This window comes from Oncorhynchus mykiss, chromosome 25 (assembly GCF_057628025.1).
Source record: "Oncorhynchus mykiss isolate SJ-2025 chromosome 25, ASM5762802v1, whole genome shotgun sequence".
NCBI lineage: Eukaryota > Metazoa > Chordata > Actinopteri > Salmoniformes > Salmonidae > Oncorhynchus > Oncorhynchus mykiss.
Genome location: NC_143046.1, coordinates 44,037,138 through 44,052,858, shown reverse-complemented (window position 1 = coordinate 44,052,858; position 15,721 = coordinate 44,037,138). Strand labels below are relative to the sequence as shown.

The following is a 15,721-nucleotide window of genomic DNA, read 5'->3' as shown; positions in this document are numbered from 1 at the left end:
TTGGTGGTCTGAGGGCTCAGATGACACGTCTGTTTTGTGTACAGTCACAGGTGTCTTGCTGCTGTACCTGACAGGTTTCTCACTTTTCATAGACACCTGGGTAGTTGAGATGTAGAGGGTGAAACTGTTTCTAGTTCTTGCCTGGTTCCTGATGAATCTCAAGAAAAATGAGAATGGTGAGAATGCTACCTGATAGTCCTTGTATTTGGATCCCTGTGCTATCCATTTCTGGTGTAAACCGAATGGAAGTTTCTCTATAGGGTTTATCTGTCATGCCCTGAGAGAGCCTATTTATGTCTCTATTTTGGTTTGGTCAGGGTGTGATTTGGGTGGGCATTCTATGTTCTGTTTTCTATGTTTTGTTATTTCTATGTTTTGGCCGGGTATGGTTCTCAATCAGGGACAGCTGTCTATCATTGTCTCTGATTGGGAATCATACATACTGTTAAGCTTCACGGTCGTGCCTTTGTTTTGTTGGCGACATTCTGATAAAAATCCAATTTACGCTCACAACGCTGCGCTTTGGTCCACTTATCCCTTCCAGGAAGACGGCCGTGACATTGCCCCCAGAGATGTGTCCAGATAAGCGAGGCCTGGAAGGTACACTTCTACGTTAGCACACTCCAGTTCGAGAAGAATGTCACCCAGTTGTCTTAGCTTGTGATTGTATTTGTCAGACAGTTTTGGAAAATTGTAAATTTTCTTCAACTGTGCATTCTCGATCACTTCGGGTGTACCATAGCACTCTTCGAGTCATTGCCAGACCATGGTAAGCCCTGCTGTTGTGTTGAGAATATGGACAGATCTAATTCTCTTTGCTTGCTCAGACGACTCTGCCTCTAGCCACTTGGTAATTAGATCTAACTTTTCCCTGGCTGATAGGTTTAAGTCTCTGGTTGCATTGAGAAAAGATGATTTCCATGCCCAATCATTTTCAGGGCGATCATCAAACTTCAGGAGTCCGGGAACTCACCATCTCACGGCGCAGGAGGTACGTGGTGAGATCTGATGCCACTTGTGACTCAGGGAAGCTTTGTGTGGGTGACTGGAAGTGAGGTTGTTTTCCATTTCTACCATGCTGCTGTTCATTTCTTTTGAACGGAGAGTCTTTACTCATGCCCCGTTGTTTGCTACTTTCTGGATTGTGGCGTGTAGCTGGGTCAACATTAAGCTTGTGTCTCTACTTCAAATGGCACTTCAGCAAAGTTGGGCCTAGCATGTTGTTGCACATACTCACAAGTAAGTTGGATTGGATTTAAGGGCTGTGTCCCTGTGTCTAGTTTGCGGAGCTCTCTGCGTTCTGATTCTACAGCTTCTTCAAAGGCTGCAGCTTCAGCCAACGCAGCTGCTCTCTCAACTTGGAGAACATATAAACTTAAATCGAGGTCAGCTTTTTGCTTCAACAAACTGGCCTCCAGTTCCGCCTTTTGTTTCATCACAGAAGCTTCCTTTTCAGATTAGGAGACTTGAGCACGCGCTGCGTTCTCCTTGGCACGTGCTTTGATGGCTGCAGAACTCGCCGTTGAGGATCTGCATGACTGTTTTGATGACCTTGATCTTGTAGACTGAGACTTGGTCCCAATGTGCTGAAGAGGCTCCATCTCTTACTCGCTCTTCTTTCTGTCGAACACTTGGCTCTGGTTGCTGCATCGTAGATTGCTGGTCTTCCCTAGGATCAGAGACTTTTTTGGCTGATGAACGTAGAATCATAACCATGTACGATTATTCTTGTGCTTGAGCCTGCCGTGATTATGTTTTTTCACTATTCGGCACTGGAATTGCGTTCCTATGCAAAACTAGACAGATGGCTAACAACTGAGTCTTCAATAAAACTCCCAAGGCAGGACTTTTCTGGAATTAATATATTGAAAACGTTTGTTGTGAAGGAACCATGTATCTGGCATCATGCCAAACCAGATAGATCATTACCATATCAGTAACAACTAGATAACTATTTTCATTATTCTAATAACGTGCAAACACCTCTGTACAATAACAAAGCATATTACTCTAGAAACAGTAACAAAACTATAGTAAAGTATGTTTTACAATTCGCACGAGCAAACTAATACAGCTGACGGTTTGCATGAAAGGCAAGGCAATTTGGTTAGTAAATGTAACCAACTAACACTAAGTAAGCAATCATCACTGCTTGATATGGCAACTGCCCTGCCCTCAATCGCATTGCGCTACAGAGGGTGGTGCAGACTGCCCAGTACATCACTGGGGCCAAACGCCCTGCCGTCCAGGACCTCTATATCAGGCGGTGTGAAAGGACAGCCTGGAAAATGTATAAAGATTTCAGCCACCCAAGCCATAGACTGTTATCTCTGTTTCACCATGGCAAGTGGTACCGGAGCAACAAGACTGACACCAACAGGGTCCTGAACAGCTTCTATCCCGAAACCATAAGACTGCTAAATGGCTAACAAAATGGCTACACGGACTATTTACCATTCTATTTCATAAAGAGCATTGCACTGACTAGGCACACACACACTCACTCTATGCACCCTCTATACTCGCACACAATCACACTTCATTTGCTCACACACACATAACAAACGCACACATTCATACTGACTCCACACACACACACACTCACACGTAATAATCATATATGCTGCTGCTACTCTGTTTATCATATATCCTGATGCCTAGTCAACTTAACCCTGTACATATCTACCCTTACCACTCCAGTATCCCTGCACATTGTAAATATGGTACTGGCACTGACCCTGGAACTGACCCAGTATTTATCTTACTTATTTCTTGTGTTCTTCTTATTTCTATTTATAGTGTGTTTGTTCTACTTTACTTTTTTTTAATAGTACTACTGATGTTGGGAAAGAGCAAGCAAGAAAGACATTTCCCTGTACTTGTGCACGTGACAATAAAACTTGCAGATCTGCAAATCTCTTAATTATTGGGGAGAAAATGTGTTGTTATTTTAAATATTTGTTTTATTATTCAAATGTATCAGGGGGAGCACCCCTACTTCCCTTGGCTATGTCTGTGCTTATCTCACTAAGATTCTGGGCCCTATTCTAAATACTTTACAATGCATCCTTCCTTTCTTCCGCCCTTCCTCACTTCTTTAATGGTACCTATCCAATGTTATGTCATGACTGGATTAGCCTACGCAGTGAACCCTTGATTTTCACCTATCCAACCGTGTTAACTTCAGTGGTTGCACTGTATGGGCTGGAAACAGGACAAAGAAACACCTGTGCTGCCTCACAAAACCCATATAGGTAATTGTAAAGCTGTTATGGTTTCTTAAACATTGTTACAGTATGAACAATGTTATCTTGTCCTAAAGAGGCTTATATAACTTCTTAGTGCTGCAATCCCGTTAATGGGATGATTTGACAACAGCCAGTGAAAGTGCAGGGCGCCAAATTCAAAACAACAGAAATCTCATAATTAACATTCCTCAAACATACATGTATTTTATACCGTTTTAAAGGTAATCTTGTTGTTAATCCCACCACAGTGTCCGATTTCAAATAGGCTTTACAGTGAAAGCACCACAAATTATTGTTAGGTGACCACCAACTCACAGAAAAACCCAGCCGTTTTTCCAGCCAAAGAGAGGAGTCACAATAAGCACAAATAGAGATAAAATGAATCACTTACCTTTGATCTTAATCAGATGACACTCATAGGACTTTGTTACACAATACATGTATGTTTTGTTTGATAAAGTTCATATTTATATAAAAAATCTGAGTTTACCTTGGCGCGTTACGTTCACTAGTTCCAAAAACATCCTGTGATATTGCAGAGAGACACATCATTTTACAGAAATACTCATCAATGTAGATGAAAATACAAGTTATACACATGGAATTATAGATATACCTCTCCTTAATGCAACCGCTGTGTCAGATTTCAAAAACACCTTACAGAAAAAAACAAACCATGCAATAATCTGAGACTGCGCTCAGAAAATAAATAAAATTATTCTCCATGCTGGAGTCAACAGAAATCAGAAATCACATTATAAATATTCCCTTTCTTTTGATGATCTTCATCAGAATGCACTCCCAGGAATCCTAGTTCCACAAAAAATGCTTGATTTGTTCGATAATGTCCAATATTTATGTCCAAGTAGCTACTTTTGTTAGGGCGTTAGGTACACAAATCCAAACGCTCGTGCAGGTCCATCCGAATGTCGGACGAAAACTTCAAAAAGTTATATTACAGGTCGAAGAAACATCATTCAAACTGTTTTAGAAACTTCAGAGTGTTTTCTATCCAATACTACTAATAATATGCATATATTAGCAACTGGGACCGAGGAGCAGACCGTTTACTCTGGGCACCTTTCATCCAAGCTACTCAATACTGCCCCTGCAGCCATAAGATTTATACAAGCTTGTTAGTACTGGGTGGATCACATCACTGACCAAGGTTAAGAAGTTAAGAAGCACTTGCTATGCAGAAGAGTTTGACGTGCCAACAGGTGTCACTGTAGGCTAATTCAGAGGTGAGACGATGGAGTCCATTGGCCACCCTGTGGATCTCTCCAAGAAGCAGTCGTGTCATCAAGTACTTCTCTATTAGATAACAGTGGATTCTGAATAGAAAAGGATGTTGGCCAGAATGACTTGATTAGACCAAACCTTTATAGCTAAGGTGTTAGTATAAATAAACTAGTGTAGCCTACCAAGGCCAAAATTGCAGTAAGCCCTATGGGTATTTAAACTTTCTCAAGCCCTCAAGGTGAGTCTTAAAATGTGTATTATTTATTGTTATTCATGCATCTACCTGAAACATGAGCTTTTTACAATTCAAATCATCCATTCTTGCCACGGGCCGACTGACTACTGATTTGCAAAGTATTGCTTTGTCTCCCCCACCCACTTCCCTGCCAGCTGGGTATAACAAAGCCTGTTCCAACATACTGTAGACATCCTTACTACCATCTATTGCCTGGCCATTAGCACTAACTGCAACAATGCTAATGAACACCCTGGGCACCCGTTTACTTACATACACAAATACATACACACACACACACACACAGCCTTGCTCATGCCCTTGAGCAAGGCAATTAACCCTAATTGCTCCAGGGTCACTTTTTATTAATGGAAGACCCTGGCTGTGGCCACACTCTCAGACTGTGTCTCAGAGAGTTGGGATTTGCAAAAAAAACACATTTCCAAATCACACATGCGTAAAAATACACAGTTATACATGTGTGAAATAGGACAAATATAAGCACCCACCAAATTATAACACAATTTATTGAAATAAATGGTGCAAAGGAGATGGATTGTTTAAACCTACAGTATTGCATAAGGAATTACTTTTCATAAGGAATGAAAGTGTCTCTAATCAACAACAGAGCTTTTTGCACAATATACCTTATTATTTACAACGCTTTGGCAATACTTGCATGATTTCAATGCAGGCATGCTTGAAGCCACCATGTTATATTAGATTCTTATTCTGTTACTGTCCTTCCATGCAAATCACATGCTATCTGTCAAAAATAGCTTTTGTATTGTAATACCTGCCATTTATTTGGACATGACACTATCAGCAAACAAAGATGTCAGAATGTAGGGTAAACAAACATTTAGGTTTGCTTATTCTCAGGTCACGTTCTTAACCTCCTTTGGACAATTGTACGTAATCTTAAATTAATATGAACCAGTTTTGGCTTAGTTCCATATCTATTTTGTTGCCCTTTTGTTGAGTTCATACATTTACCCATCCCACAGTTAGCCCTGCAGCAGAAAGTTGGGAATGACCTACCTGGTCTCACAGCATTTTGTATTATTCTGTGTGTAAATCCGAGACACCGTTTAGTATGATATGTTATGGCTTGTATTAATTTCTGGATGTCCATCACCCATGCGTATGATGTTACAAATTTCCTAAATGTATGATATGTTATGATTTTTAACTAGGTCGCTAACGTTAGCTAGCTGGTTAACGTTAGCTAGGCTAGAGGTTAGGGTTAAGTTTAAGATTTAGGTTAGGGGAAGGGTTAGCAAACATGCAAAGTAGTTACAAAGTAGCTAAAAAGTCGTACAGTTGAAGTTGGAAGTTGACATACACCTTAGCCAAAAACATTTAAACTAAGTTTTTCACAATTCCTGACATTTAATCCTAGTAAAAATTGCCACTTCATTTTAAGAATGTGATTTTATTTGAGCTTTTATTTCTGTCATCACATTCCCAGTGGGTCAGAATTATTCCCAGAACTCAATTAGTATTTGGTAGCATTGCCTTTAAATTGTTTAACTTGGGTCAAACATTTCAGGTAGCTTTCCACAAGCTTCCCACAATAAATTGTGTTCATTTTAGCCAATTTCTCCTGACAGAGCTGATGTAATTGAGTGAGGATTGTAGGCCTCCTTGCTCGCACACGCTTTTTCAGTTCTTCCCACAAATTTTCTATAGGATTGAGGTCAGGGCTTTGTGATTGCCACTCCAATACCTTGACTTTCTTGTCCTTAAGCTATTTTGCCACAACTTTGGAAGTATGTTTGGGCTGATTGTCCATTTGGAAGACTCATTTGCAACCAAGCTTTAAATTCCTGACTGATGTCTTGAGATGTTGCTTCAATATATCCATATAATGTTCCATCCTCATGATGCCATCTATTTTGTGAAGTGCACCAGTCCCTCCTGCAGCAAAGCACACCTACAACATGATGCTGCCACCCCCGTGCTTCACGGTTTGGATGGTGTTCTTAGGCTTGTAAGCCTCCCCATTTTCCCTCCAAATATAACAATGGTCATTATGGTCAAACAGTTCTATTTTTGTTTCATCAGACCAGAGGACATTTCTCCAAAAAGTACGATCTTTGTCCCCATGTGCAGTTGCAAACCGTAGTCTGGCTTTTCTATGGCGGTTTTGGAGCAGTGGTTTCTTCCTTGCTGAGCGGCCTTTCAGGTTATGTCGATATAGGACTTGTTTTAATGTGGATTTAGATTATTTTGTACCTGTTTCCTCCAGCATCTTCACCATGTTGTTCTGGGATTGATTTGCACTTTTCGCAGGTAACCACCTGCCTTATGTAACCATGTGTGACCCAATTCAGGAAACTAGGCGTATGTCGCAAGTCATGGCTTCACAGGCGAGCCATTTACCTAGCTAGCTATATGTCTTAAGCTAAAGTGTACTGTTAACTAGCTAGCTAACATTAGCTGGCTGGCTCCCTAGCTGACGTTATTATTCGTATTCCAGAGCCGTTTGCTTTTCTAGTTAGAGCCTAATGTTAGATTACATTGAACCATTTTGGTTAGCTCCCAGCAAGTTGATCAACTTTAAAAGCAGGATTACTTTCCCATTGTTCCTCAAATGCAGTGTATGATATACCATTTTGTAGCTCTGAGTCTCTACTTTTATCCAATGTAAAAAACACAATTTCAAATTTTGCTACATAAGACCAAATCCAGGTGGTGTCACATATCATATTAATACATGTACTATGTTACGTCTAGTGTATGAGACCAGTCTGAATTAACATACTGTAAGGAAATCATTGATTCCAACAAGTTTGGGCAGTGTAGTCCAGGGGATGTTTCCTTGACAGGGCCTCTATTTTGGAATTGTTTAGGCTTGGTCTCTGATATAGCACCGGGTTCTATAAAGTCATCAGCCTGGTGACAAACTTCACATGATAAAGGTGGAAGTGGATCTTTCTTGTGTATGTGAAGTGAAACGTCTCACTTCACTGCAGTTCTCACAGTACTGACACCTGAACAGTGCTTTCAGCACATGTATTGTTATCTTTCTGATTTTACATGTCAAGCTTAACTTTACCTTGGTTCCCATATCACTGTAACTGACTCTTGCAGTGTGTGTGTGTGTGTGTGTGTGTGTGTGTGTCCACCGGTGAGTCAGCAAAACAAAGAGGCTTCTCTAATGGGGCTCAGAGGGAGGTGGTAAGCTAACTGAATGACAGACATACAGTTAAATTTAGAGAAATTCATAAATTTCAGGACTTTTCAACTCTAAAGTGCTTGAAACCACTGCACTCAAACTTGTTGTTAGGCCATCAAGTGTCTCTGCACATATAAAAAAGTATGATGCAGAGAAGCTAGTCCATGCCTTTATCTCCTCAAGGCTGGAATACTGTAATGCACTCTTCATCGGGATCCCTGGCAGGAGTCTCCAGAAGCTCTAATACATCCTGAACAGAGCTGCCAGGATCCTGGATGAGAGTGAGGAAACACCATCATATCACCCCCATCCTGGCATCTCTGCTCTGGCTCGCCCTCTCATTCTGGTTTGAATTCAAAAACCTCCTGCTGACTTTCCAGTGTATTCATGACAATGCCCTTCCTTGTCTCAAAGAACTGCTCTCCCTCCATAACCCCACCCTCAGGTCAAGCGACAGCCTGCTCCCCCAAGCCCCCAGGACCAACCTCCGCTCCTTCCAGCTCGACTGCCCCCATCCTCTGGAATGCCCTCCCGGACAACCTGAAAGAAGCACAGACTCTGGGCTCCTTTAAAATGGGCCTAATGACCTTTCTCTTTAGGAAGGCTTTCTGTTGATAGCTGTGCTCCTTGGTGTCCTTTTCCCTTGTAGTGTCAGCTGTGTTCTTTGTGTCAGTTGCCCTGTCTACTTGTCAATTCTTTATTTTTATTTTTTTTTTAATGAGATTATTCTGTAAAATGAAAAGCACTTTACAACTGTAATAAATTATTATTATTACCATAATTCAACTCCAACCCACATTCCCACAGAAAGGTCCAGTTCGAACACTTTTACATGTCAACTAACCTTTGTTTGCCTTTCCCCTCTACAGAAGGGCAGCCATGTTCCCTGATGCCCTAGAAGCAGCTGGCCAAGTGGAAGGCTTGCCCCTGACCTCCCCCGCAACCCCAACATTACCTGACCCTGATGAAGAGAAAGGTCAGAGGGAGGTGGTGGCGAGGACCAGTCCCAGGCGGAGATCTGGCCGCTACAGTCACAGCCTGCAGATAATGAATCCCTTCAGGATAACACACAAGTAAGCATCCTCCTTTTTAGGGCCTTTACTCAGCTCCTAATCTGCAATACTGCAATGTTGAGACTTAAGAGACAGTGTGCCCTGCTGAGTTGTGTGTAATGGCACCTTATTCCCTTCATAGTACGCTACTTTTGACCAGAGTCCTATTAGTTCTGGTCAACATTAGTGCACTGTGAAGGGAAAAGGGTGCCATTTAAGAGAATCGCATTTGAATGCAACTTTTTTTCCACTGCTTCCCAAGAATTCAATAAAGTGTCTACAAACTGCTGTTCAAACAACGGCTGTTCATGATTCATTTTTCCACTTTGCCGAGTCAGTGAAGGTTCAGGGCCATTTTCTTATTTTCTTGTTGTCGCTCTTTCTTGCACTCTAACACCCAAATCATGCCTCGATTTTTACTGTCTTTCTCACAGGCACCAGCACCCAGTCGACAATTCTGGCCTCTTCTCCTTCATGATTCTGCACTGGCTCACCCCACTCGCTCTGAGGGCCCACAAGACATCCAGCCTCTCCATAGACAATGTATGGGGCCTGTCCTGCCACAAGAGCTCTTAATACAACTGCCACAGGTGAGACTATTGTCAAACATCAATCCCTAAGCACCCACTGTCCATTGACTCTACATAGGTTCAACAGGGTTATTGTTTTCCTCTTCAACATTCATTCAAGGAACTCAATGTTTTCCCCTTCAGCAAACATTCAATGAATCACATTTCCTGTCCCTTTGCAAGTTAAACCAATGTTCAAATAACATTGGACAAACACAGACGGTAGGCCTAGAAAACAGAAGTGCGGCCGAGGTTTAACAGACAGGTGCATTGTGGGTAATTGCTGAGTGGACCTTTGCAGTTGCCTAATGTGGTATTCCCTTGATTTCCAAGAGTCACCCTCCACAGGGGTTGATTGACTGAATGGTGAACATCCTGTCTCCATAGAGATCTGGCGGTAGGGAAGATTGTATTAATAGCCTGGGATTAGGGTGTTTTTAGAGTTAGCAGGGACTAGCTCTGCTCAGTCCTGCCTACAGAGAGGGCGGTTATGTCATTAACCCTCATCCTCGCATCGGGACAGCCTGTCTCTCCATGTCTCGCTTTGACTGGAGACACACCTCTTATTTTTTAGCTGCCAAAATCACCTCAAGCAATCCTTCCTGCTCATGGCTTGTGTCCTCACCCTTATGGAGGTGAATCTGTTATTATTCATGAGTAGATTGATGGATGGAATGAATTAACAAAAGATGGACATATTAACTGGTGGAGCATTTGTGGCTCATTTTCGACATGACTTCCACATCTTGATCAAAAGCAGAAATTCCTGTCAGCTAGGCGTATGCTATAGGGGAGGGACGCATACGAAGTGTCCCTAGCCTGGGGCCAAACGTGGCCCTGAAAATGGCCACATGCATTGTATGTGTGTGCTGCGTCTGAAAAGAAGAGGTAGAGTGGAGGAGGGTTTAACTTTGTGTTTAAATGGCTAGAACACTTATGCAACACACAGATAGGGGGACCGGAGAGAAGCCAGAGAGCCCCCTGGGAGAGTTGTCAGGTGCCATCAATGAAACACCAGCAGGTTATCCACTAGCTGCATTCCGTCACCACATTTGTTTTCTTAGGCACGTTTTTTGTTAGGCTTGCCGGTATAAAATGTGGCAATTAGGCCTATATCTTGCAGCACTACGTTAACATTTTTGGGGGGTATTGTTAAGTTAGCGTTTTTTTGTAGTTGCTTTATGTGCAATTACACTCCATAGTGCGATCCTACTAGACAACTCTTTTCAAAATTACAGACAGTGAACTGGATTGAATTTGCTTGTAGAATCACTATCTTTTGGGGCTTTTTACAGGATTGAAAACTCCAAAAGGCTTCTCTCGAAATTAAACTGCTTGGTGTATAGACCGTTGATATCAGTTCAAACCAAAAACTCAAAAAGGAGATATATTATTTATACTAAACTTTGAATGTTTCATTTCCTGCAAAACTCGCTCTGCAGAGACTGCTTAATTGTGTTAATTGTAAAATCTCACTCAGGTTGCAGGTAATGTGAATTAAAGTAGTAATTATCAGCCTGCGGGAGCACGTGCTCAGGTTAATGCACTTTATATCTCTGATACGTTTTTAATAAACCCATTAAGACATAAATTAGATGCGGCAGCTGCTCCTTCTCTCTTTTCAAGCCATTAGGAGTGATCCATTTAGTCATTTAAGGCCTTTTCCTTCTTCATGGGGATTTCCATGGTGGTAAAAAAAGAGCATTAGCACATATTTAGCATGTTGGCGTGTATTGCTCACACTGCGATTATCCTATCCATTCTCACCTCCCATTGGGCTCGTTGCCTGTTACTGTAATTAAGCTGAACCACAACGTTTAATAATAATGGATTTATTTTATGTAGTGATTTTCATTAGAAGTCAAATCTTGAAGTCGCTTTGAATTACAAAAAAACAAATTAAGTGATCTACAGTTCTTTGGCAGTGGTTTTCCACATAATGAGTCTAATTTAGTGTAAAATACTGGTATGAAATGTGCGTTTGTGTAAAGAGTATAATTTGTACTCCAAAAATGCTAATTTCAATCACCAACATAATATTAGCTGACTGTATGTCTGCGTAGTGCATACTAATTTGGAAAGATATACTGTAGGTCTACCATTGACTTTCTTCATCATGCCTATCTTGGTTTACAATACGCTTACATGGATTGTTTCAAGAAGCTAATGTAAATGATTATGCAGAGTAGGCGTAAGTTTTCCGTAACCATTGATACAGGGTCGGGTGTTTTTGTCATCCCTCGAATAGGAAAAGGCTAGGACTGGGTGAAGGCTAATTTGATTCTAGATCTGTGATCAAGAGCAACTATTGCTGAGTCAGTGGTCTCAAGTTTCTTAATCTTAATCTCTCTCTCACTCTCTCTCACTCTTACCCTACGGTCAGACTGGAGAGCCTGTGGCATGATGAGCTGAAACAGAAGGGGAAAGAAGAGGCATCCCTATCCCGTGTCTTCTGGAGGTTTTGCCAGACCCGCATGCTGGTCGCCATCTTCTCCCTCCTCATCACCATGGTCACCGGCTTTGTGGGGCCTGAAAATACACTTCAAATCTGCTTTCTTTCTTTTTTGCTGATTTACCTAACATTGGCAGTCCTCATTCGGCCTCATGCTGGCTCAGAAATTGGGGATGCGTTCCAAATAATGCCCTATTCCCAATGTAGTGCACTACTTTTGTCCAGGACCCGTAGGAATTTGGTAAAAAGTAGTGCACTCTGCAGGGAATAGGGTGCCATTTGGGAAGTACTCTGGGAAGTACTATCCCATTTCACACTAGTCTGAAAATGTTTGAGAACATAGCAGAAGATTACAAAGCCTTCGATGGTGAAACCCATATTAATCCTGCAGATTAGCCAGTGTGTACCATGGTTGCACTTTGGCCCAGAAATATACAGTTATTTTCCAACTGCCACACTTTGGGCTTAATTTCCCACCTCCTCCTAATTAAAATACCCCAAATTAGCATCGACCGGCAGTGAAACGCAAAAGTGCTGATAGTGCAGTACAATGCGGGCGCTTATTACAGCCATATTAAATTACATTTCAGATGAAAGGCATTTAAGTTTTGAGTTCCCCAACTGCGATATTATTGAGTGGATGTTTTGTTTCCACCACTTCTAGCTGTTTATTTGAATGTCATGCTAGGGCTATGTGTGGTGTGATACATGCTAGCAGCTTTCCTCATTCCCCTCTAATAGCGTTAATTGGATTTACTAGTTACACAATGACTTGTTTGTCTCACATTCCTGTCTGGGTGCTATGTAGGCCTACTGTATAGATTGGACTATAGTGCGCACTGGTAATCTCACTGTCAATATTTTAGACTGTGCCTATCTTTTCAATTCAGTCATAATACACTGCCTTGCGAAAGTATTCAGCCCCCTTGAACTTTGTGACCTTTTGCCACATTTCAGGCTTCAAACATAAAGATAGAAAACTGTATTTTTTTGTGAAGAATCAACAACAAGTGGGACACAATCATGAAGTGGAACGACATTTATTGGATATTTCAAACTTTTTTAACAAATCAAAAACTGAAAAATTGGGCGTGCAAAATTATTCAGCCCCTTTACTTTCAGTGCAGCAAACTCTCTCCAGAAGTTCAGTGAGGATCTCTGAATGATCCAATGTTGACCTAAATGATTAATGATGATAAATACAATCCACCTGTGTGTAATCAAGTCTCCGTATAAATGCACCTGCACTGTGATAGTCTGAGGTCCGTTAAAAGCGCAGAGAGCATCATGAAGAACAAGGAACACACCAGGCAGGTTCGAGATACTGTTGTGAAGAAGTTTAAAGCCGGATTTGGATACAAAAAGATTTCCCAAGCTTTAAACATCCCAAGGAGCACTGTGCAAGCGATAATATTGAAATGGAAGGAGTATCAGACCACTGCAAATCTACCAAGACCTGGCCGTCCCTCTAAACTTTCAGCTCATACAAGGAGAAGACTGATCAGAGATGCAGCCAAGACGCCCATGATCACTCTGGATGAACTGCAGAGATCTACAGCTGAGGTGGGAGACTCTGTCCATAGGACAACAATCAGTCGTATATTGCACAAATCTGGCCTTTATGGAAGAGTGGCAAGAGGAAAGCCAAATCTTAAAGATATCCATAAAAAGTGTTGTTTAAAGTTTGCCACAAGCCACCTGGGAGACACACCAAACATGTGGAAGAAGGTGCTCTGGTCAGATGAAACCAAAATTGAACTTTTTGGCAACAATGCAAAACGTTATGTTTGGCGTAAAAGCAACACAGCTGAACACACCATCCCCACTGTCAAACATGGTGGTGGCAGCATCATGGTTTGGGCCTGCTTTTCTTCAGCAGGGACAGGGAAGATGGTTAAAATTGATGGGAAGATGGATGGAGCCAAATACAGGACCATTCTGGAAGAAAACCTGATGGAGTCTGCAAAAGACCTGAGACTGGGACGGAGATTTGTCTTCCAACAAGACAATGATCCAAAACATAAAGCAAAATCTACAATGGAATGGTTCAATAATAAACATATCCAGGTGTTAGAATGGCCAAGTCAAAGTCCAGACCTGAATCCAATCGAGAATCTGTGGAAAGAACTGAAAACTGCTGTTCACAAATGCTCTCCATCCAACCTCACTGAGCTCGAGCTGTTTTGCAAGGAGGAATGGGAAAAAATGTCAGTCTCTCGATGTGCAAAACTGATAGAGACATACCCCAAGCGACTTACAGCTGTAATCGCAGCAAAAGGTGGTGCTACAAAGTATTAACTTAAAGGGGGCTGAATAATTTTGCACGCCCAATTTTTCAGTTTTTGATTTGTTAAAAAAGTTTGAAATATCCAATAAATGTCGTTCCACTTCATGATTGTGTCCCACTTGTTGTTGATTCTTCACAAAAAAATACAGTTTTATATATTTATGTTTGAAGCCTGAAATGTGGCAAAAGGTCGCAAAGTTCAAGGGGGCCGAATACTTTCGCAAGGCACTGTACATTCTCCAGTTCACTGACTCTGATGTCCTCCAACATTTTTGACTTCTGCCTCAAAATGCTAACTCTTTTGCTCACTCTTTCTCTCATCCACCCTCTCCTCCTCCTTTCTTACCTCCCCCCTTTCCCACCTTCACCGGTATTCCCAATCCCAGGCACTCCTGGTCCATGCCCTGCTAGAGTATTCTCAGAGTGTGGAGGGCTGGCTGCCCTACGGCCTCTCCCTGGTGGCAGGGATCTTCTTGATGGAGCTGATGCGCTCCTGGTCCCTGGTGCTCATGTGGGCTGTCAATTACCGCACCGCCGCTCGCCTCTGGGGTGCAGCGCTCACATTCGCCTTTCACAAGATCCTCTGCCTTCGCAGCACCAAAGACATCAGTGCCGGAGAGGTGAGTGTTTTTTAGCCTGGTCCCAGATCCCAGATCAGTTTGGCTGTATAGCCAACTTCTCTGTTCATTGTCATGCCTGGTCCCAAACAGATCTGGGAACAGGGTGTTTGTGTGACGGCGGACTAAATCAAGATGGCGCCGACAGATGGTCACCTCGCTTCAAGTCCTTAGGAAACTATGCAGTAATTAGTTTTTTCAATGTATTAATACGACTTTCCCAAATCATATCCTTTGTTCGGACCTCTACCCTGGACATTGAGTCTAATCCCAGAGGCCGACCCAAAATAACATTGTCGCCGCAGGAGAGGCAGACGGAGCAGACTCCTGGTCAGAAGGCGAGCACACCATCCACCGCTTCCGAGCATATTACTCGCCAATGTCCAGTCTCTAGACAACAAGGTGGACGAAATTATGGCACAAGTTGCCTTCCAGAGAGACATCAGAGTTTGTAACATTATCTGTTTCATGGAAACATGGCTCGCTCGGGATATGTTGTCAGTCTGTATAGCCACCGTGTTTCTTCATGCGTCGCATCGACAGAAACAAACATCTCTCTGGTAAGAAGAAGGATGTGGGTGTATGCCTCATGATATGCGACTCATGGTGTAATCATAACAACGTACAGGAACTCAAATCCGTTTGTTCACCTGACCTAGAATTCCTTACAATCAAATGCCGACCGCATTATCTCCCAAGAGAATTTTCTTCAATTATAGTTACAGCCGTGTGTATCCCTCCCCAAGCAGATACCTCGACGGCCCTGAAAGAACTTCACTGGACTCAATGTAAACTAGAAACCATATATCCTGAGGCTGCATTTATTGTAGCTGGGGAT

At 42.2% G+C, this 15,721-nt stretch overlaps 1 pseudogene across 1 annotated transcript in view; it reads left to right on the top strand.

Annotated features, from left to right (window-relative positions):
* The window catches only part of LOC110504166 (ATP-binding cassette sub-family C member 5-like), a 37,798-nt pseudogene that overhangs the window by 6,681 nt on the left and 15,396 nt on the right, over positions 1–15,721 (top strand). Inside the window, exons 2-5 of the transcript XR_016491546.1 lie at positions 8,556–8,574; positions 8,776–8,979; positions 11,911–12,049; positions 14,608–14,886. The product of XR_016491546.1 is annotated as an ATP-binding cassette sub-family C member 5-like (transcript). The remainder of the gene's footprint in view (positions 1–8,555; positions 8,575–8,775; positions 8,980–11,910; positions 12,050–14,607; positions 14,887–15,721) is intronic.